This window comes from Amblyomma maculatum, chromosome 9 (genome assembly GCF_055883805.1).
Source record: "Amblyomma maculatum isolate TAMU_Amacu chromosome 9, ASM5588380v1, whole genome shotgun sequence".
Classification (NCBI taxonomy): Eukaryota; Metazoa; Arthropoda; class Arachnida; order Ixodida; family Ixodidae; genus Amblyomma; species Amblyomma maculatum.
The window spans coordinates 2,253,145-2,259,144 of record NC_139352.1 but is presented as its reverse complement, the minus strand read 5'-3'; positions in this window follow the sequence as shown (position 1 = coordinate 2,259,144).

Genomic DNA, 6,000 nt, shown 5'->3' with positions numbered 1-6,000 from the left:
ACCGTAAAAGGAGGAAAATAAAGTTTCGGCACTAAGCAAGGGCAACCATTTATTTGAATTGAGCCGAAGGGGTGGTGTACAAATTTTTCTTCTCGTGCGGCTAATCGTATGTGGAAAAAATTGGACGCTGCGTTAATGAGCGAATCAGCGAACAGGAAAGAACTGTTGAGCAAAATAAAGAATGGCCAAATTTACGAAACATATGAGGTCCTGCCCGTCACGGTCTTGTAAGCCATGTTTCTCTGGTACACAGATTCTCACAAAAAGATAAATACACTAGCGGTAGGAAATTATTTGAGGTATTTTTTTCACAAGGACAGCAAGCATGTGTGTCTGTGACACGTCGATATCTCTTTATAAGTTCACGAACTATTTTACCTGTGCGTCATAATATTAACGATGAATCATATTATAATCGTGCCTCTTGCATGCATGATGACTGTATATATTTATGTGTTTTACCTTCTAATAAAGCAGCAGTCAGTGGGGCTCAGATCCATTTTCTGCCCTTGGTCCGTGTGTGTTTTAGCGCCTTTGACCAAATATGATCTGCCACCAATTCACCCAAAAAGATGTTCTAAAAGTGGGAGCCGAGTTCAGTAAGCAGTGAGCACCAAGCACAACTTGAAAACTTGTGCACTTCTCGGCCGATCGAAAAGACCAAGTGCGACTGGTGAAGTTTGGAAGAGGAATACAGCGGGTTCACTAGGAAGCGTTGCCCATTTTACTGAGCGCAATGACCTGTCTATTCTCCATCGCGTGCTCCACCACTACTGCGTCCTTCGCAGTCATGCACAAAGGAATGATCCGACACTTAAGAAATTAGGAATTAATTTTGGTACATACTGGCCGGAATAATAATAATAATAATAATAATAATAATAATAACAATAATAATAATAATAATAATAATAATAATAATAATAATAATAATAATAATAATAATAATAATAATAATAATTAATAATAATAATAATAATAATAATAATTGGTTCGCCCCGCCGGGGTGGTGTAGTGGTTACGGCGCTCGACTACTGTGCCCAAGGACGCGGGATCGAATCCCGGCCTCGGCGGCCGCTTCGATGGAGGCGAAAAGCAAAGGTGCCCGTGTGCGGTGCGATGTCAGTGCACGTTAAAGAACTCCAGGTGGTCGAAATTTCTGGAGTCCTCCACTACGGCGTCTCTCATAGCCTGAGTCGCTTTGGGACGTTAAACCCCACAATCAAGCCAACCAACCAGTAATAATTGGTTCATAGGCGGTTCACAAGAACGCAAAAGCACAGTATCTGTTATACTTGTACCCCTAAACCATGCTGTAAGAGAAGGGATTGATTTATAGGAAGGGAAAGGCGTGGTAACTGTGTCACTTGTTTTCTGCGGACACCTCAACCGCGCCGTAAGGGAAGGGAGGAAGGTGGGAGTGAAAGTGTAAAGAGAGAAAGGGGAGCGATAGTGGAGGGCGGAGTAATTTCGACCACCTGGGGATCTTTAACGTGCGCTGACATCGCACAGCACATGGACGCCTCTTCGTTTCGCCTCCATCGAAACGCAGTCTCCGCGGTCGGGTTCGAACCCGGGTACTCCGGCACAGTTGTAAGAGAAAGGAGGAAGGTGGTAGTGAAAGCAAAAAGAGTGAAAGAGGTAAACACGCAATGGAGGTTTTCGTAGTAATTTAGACCACATGTGGACCTTTTTCGTGCACTGACATCTCGCAGCACGCGAATGCCTCTTCGCTTCAAGGAGGTGGTGAAGGGGGGCTTTTCCTGGTCCTACGGGGCTAGGACTGGTAGGTGAACGTCGCTTGCGGCGGGGGTCAGCCTGCCACCGAATTATCTGTTGTAGGCCGTCATTGCACCCGCCACCGCTTAGGTGGTGGACGACGGCTGTTGCGGCGCGCGTCTTTCTCCCTCTTCTTTTATTGCGAAATCAATACTGCTAGCACTTTTCTGCCGTCGGTGCATGTCGTTCCTTCTCTCCGGCTACCACGTGACAGCGTGACGTCACGACCAGAGGAGAGCAGGGGCCTCCAACTATAGTGCTCTAGAAGATTGGGAAGTGTGTCGACCGCGCCGCGAAATGCATGGGAGCGAGGGGCCGCTTTTGCGATGACGGAGGCGCCGCAGCGCAGAGGGCGCCACCAGCAACTGGTGTGTCAGCCGTCCGGGCGCCCGCGTATGCGCGCTGTGCGGCGGGGCGGATACCGCACGGACTGTACGTTCTTGTTTGCTTGTGCCTCGTCTCAAGCTGTTCGCGACAAGATTTTACTAATATGCCGGTTAACGGTGCTCAGTACTGTTAACAATCACCTAATTTATTTTCCATTTTGGCCGTCGGCAACACCTTGGGGAAGTAACATGACAGGAGTTGGCTCCGAAGAAAACAGCTTGGAGAGGGCCGGCGTACGACTCGCACAGCACGCTTCACTCGCCGTACAGCTTGCTTTAGCATTCCTAAAGCACCTAATTCACGTCCAGAAATGTAGTCGTTTTGAAAAGAGGGCAGTGTGAAGGCAGGATGTATGAAGAAGTGAAACACACAACACGTGCGTTCGAGCACTGACTAAAACTGGTCACAGAAACCCCATTATCAAAACAGTCCAAAATGGTATATTCCGTTGTTTCCCACGCCAACTATGCAGACTACAGTACGTCACTGAAGCCACAAGAGAAGTCGACATTCAGTTGGAATGAATTAAATGTGGACTACCCCGCATGGAGGTAGAGATGACCTAATTCTGCAAGAAAATGTTTCCATTCTAGGATGCGCAAGCCACCGGTAATATGCAAGACATACAAAATAAAAAATATGAATAGCTTTGAAAAAGAAATACTACGGAAAATATAGGACGCAGAGGCTATAGGGTACGCTTAATTCGCTTCCGCTAGATCATCCTTCTGCGAAAGAGAGGTTGTGAGGCCGGCACGGTTTCTCACCACGAACAAAAGTAGCGCTATAGGTTCGAAGCTAGGTCGCAATTTACTCAAAAATTTGGCTCGGATGCACGTTCCTTTTCGACTGCTTTGCACTTCAGATTTTGCAAACTTCCTGTAAAATGTGAAGGTTCAAAAAGTTTACCTACTTGGAGCACCAGAAAAGCTCCCAATTGAAGCAATGAAATTTAATGTGTTTTTGCGGCTTCGCTCTTTGCGAAGTAAGCGAATCACGACAAGAGTTCCCAAAGGGAAAATAATTAAAATCCCTTGGAAGTATTTCACGCGTAATATCAATCTTGTTAACAATTATAGTCTGGTTAGTACTGCAAAGAGCACCCGCGGCAAGTAGCCCGATTATATATAGTCCGGTAAGCAGTAGTTGCAAGTGTATCCAGTCTATTACTCATATTTCCCCCATACCACTCAAAGAATAAACACGCATTATGTCCGCATTTGATTTCGGCATTATATTAATTGCTTGCGTATTAGGTGCTCGTCATCTTTTTCGCATTTTTCCGCTTTCTCTCGGTGCGCGCCAAGAACTGCATCATACCTGCCAATTCGACGTGCAATTATCAGTGCTTTTATTTTTTGTTTGTTTGCTCTGTACCATTTGATGCCAGTAAAGCGTCCGCACTCAAGTGCCCACTATGAACGTATTACGTATGTGACAGGTTTAATTTTTCACATTTTATATGAAGTAATGCCGTAACTGTACTTGGCGTTTTGTTTGTTTTTTTTTTCATCTAAACAGCTGGTTCACCCTTTGGTTAGTGGCACGCAAACAAATATCCGTGATATACGTATATGTTCATCATCATCATCAGCCTGATTATACCCACTGCAGGGCGAATGCCTCTCCCATATTTCTCCACTTAACCCGGTTCTGTGCTAGCTGCATCCACTTGACCCCTGCGAACTTCTTAATCTCATCCGCCCACCTAACTTTCTGCCGCCCCCTGCTACGCTTTCCTTCCCTTGGAATCCAGTTTGCTACCCTCAGCGACCATCGGTTATCCTCTCTTCGCACTACATGTCCTGCCCATGTCCATTTCTTCTTCTTAATTTCTACTAGAATGTCGGTAACCAGAGTTATTTCTCCGACCCACTCTGCACGCTTTCTATCTCTTAATGTTACCCCTACCATTTTTCGTTCCATAGCCCTCTGGGTTGTCCTCAACTTAAGTAGAACTCTCTTAGTTAGCCTTTACGTTTCAGCCCCATAGGTAATGTTAATGTTAATCACGAACAAAGAATAAATGCTTGAGTCGCGTATACCTTGTTTATTGTTTTTTTTTGCCGGTAAATACCACAGTGCTTTAAATTAGTACGGTAGTGAATAAATGTGTTTTTCTCGCACACTGTATTTGTAATTTCTATAAGCGGTGATTAGGGCACATAAAGAACACCTATTAAAGAGATATATTGCAGATTATTGGCGATTTAAGATAAACGTTGTTATGTATCAATAAGCGCAAGCTGCAAAATGTAAGCAGGTGTTCGTAAATAAGGTTTGTAAAAAATAGGTGTTCCTAAAGAAGCCTTACGAAGCACGAGCTTTGGTTCGCATATGTACACTGTTTTTCTCCGCGTGTTAATAGCGCTCCTGGGCAGTAGCCATTATTCACTTACGGGAAAAATGAATGCAAAACACCACGTTTTGTTGCAAACATTAAGTACAAATTGCTCATCTGGACGATTTGTAACTGTCCGCAGAAAGAAATGTTGAGAGTTTCAGTTAACGATTCAAACATCGCGCGCTGCTCCGAAGAACAACCCAAGCGTGCACGATGTCTCCAGATAGACGTAAAAGAACGGCAGGGATGTTTAAGCACCTGGAATAAATCGCCTCTTTATTAATTATCACACTAATTGCGTAGCGTCTGAAAATCGCTCCAAAGAGAACCGCACCCCTCCTCTGTACCCCCGCTATCCCGCGGCCGCTACGCGCCGAGCGGCGAACGTGGCACCCCTGTTGCACGTCGCGCCCTCTCGCGGGAGTCGGTTCTTGTCATCGCAAAAGCGGCCCGCTCTCCGGCGCCGGTCGTCACACTGCCCAGTATTCTAGAGTCTCTTCGGCTGTAGTCGTTCCCTCGCTCGGCGCGGCGGCTACCACGTGACGGCCTCCTCAGCCCGCCGCGTGAGGGCGCTCGCTAGGAGAGGGTAAACGGGGCGCCGCAGGCGCGCTCCGCTTAGTCATGTGTGAGTACCTCCTCTGATTTAACTCAGGACCAGGCTAACAACTCCACCACGGCACAACAGCCTTCCCGCTCCAACCATCCGGCTCCTGATCACGATCGGGATACCGGTGGTTGGACTACGGTCACACGCCGAATCAACCGCCCCAAGGTGACTCGTGTGGCCACGGTGCTGTTCACCCCTCGAGAGAAGAACACTTCTTTCAGGGCAACCATCAAGGAACACATGAGTGCCTATCTGTATGGCCAGCCGGGGGTCATCGAGGTCCGGCTCAACCGGAAACGAAACATCGTGGCTGCTGATGTGTCATCGCAAGAAGCCCGCGATCACCTCCTGACCCTCAAGTCCCTCCTCGATATTCCCGTTCGCTCGTTCGAGGCTTCCCGCATGGACTTCCATGTGGGCACTATCTTCGGCGTCGATCGCGAGGTCCGGGAACAGGACATTGCCGAGGGCATTGAGGCTGATGTTGAGATACTCGGCGTCCGTCGTCGAGGCCACCCTGTCTCCGTCCGCTTCGCTGCCCCTCCACCTAACCATGTCTACATCAACGGGATGAAGTTTGCTGTTCGACCACTGAAAGCTCGTCCCCTCCAGTGCGCCCGCTGCGGAGCCTTTAATCATGTCTCCGCCGCTTGCACCAGGCCTGATCGCTGCTCCATCTGCGGCGGATCACACCACACTCGGAAGTGCACTTCTAGCACTCCCAAGTGTTTTCATTGCGGAGGTCGGCACCGGGCTGCTGATCCCTCGTGTCCCAAGTGGCGACACCAACAGCAGCTAACCACGGCTCTCCGCAAGACAACAACACCTGAAGATCGGCGGCAAGTGCTCAACGAGCTCCGCCCTCTTCAGCCCACTGGGTCTG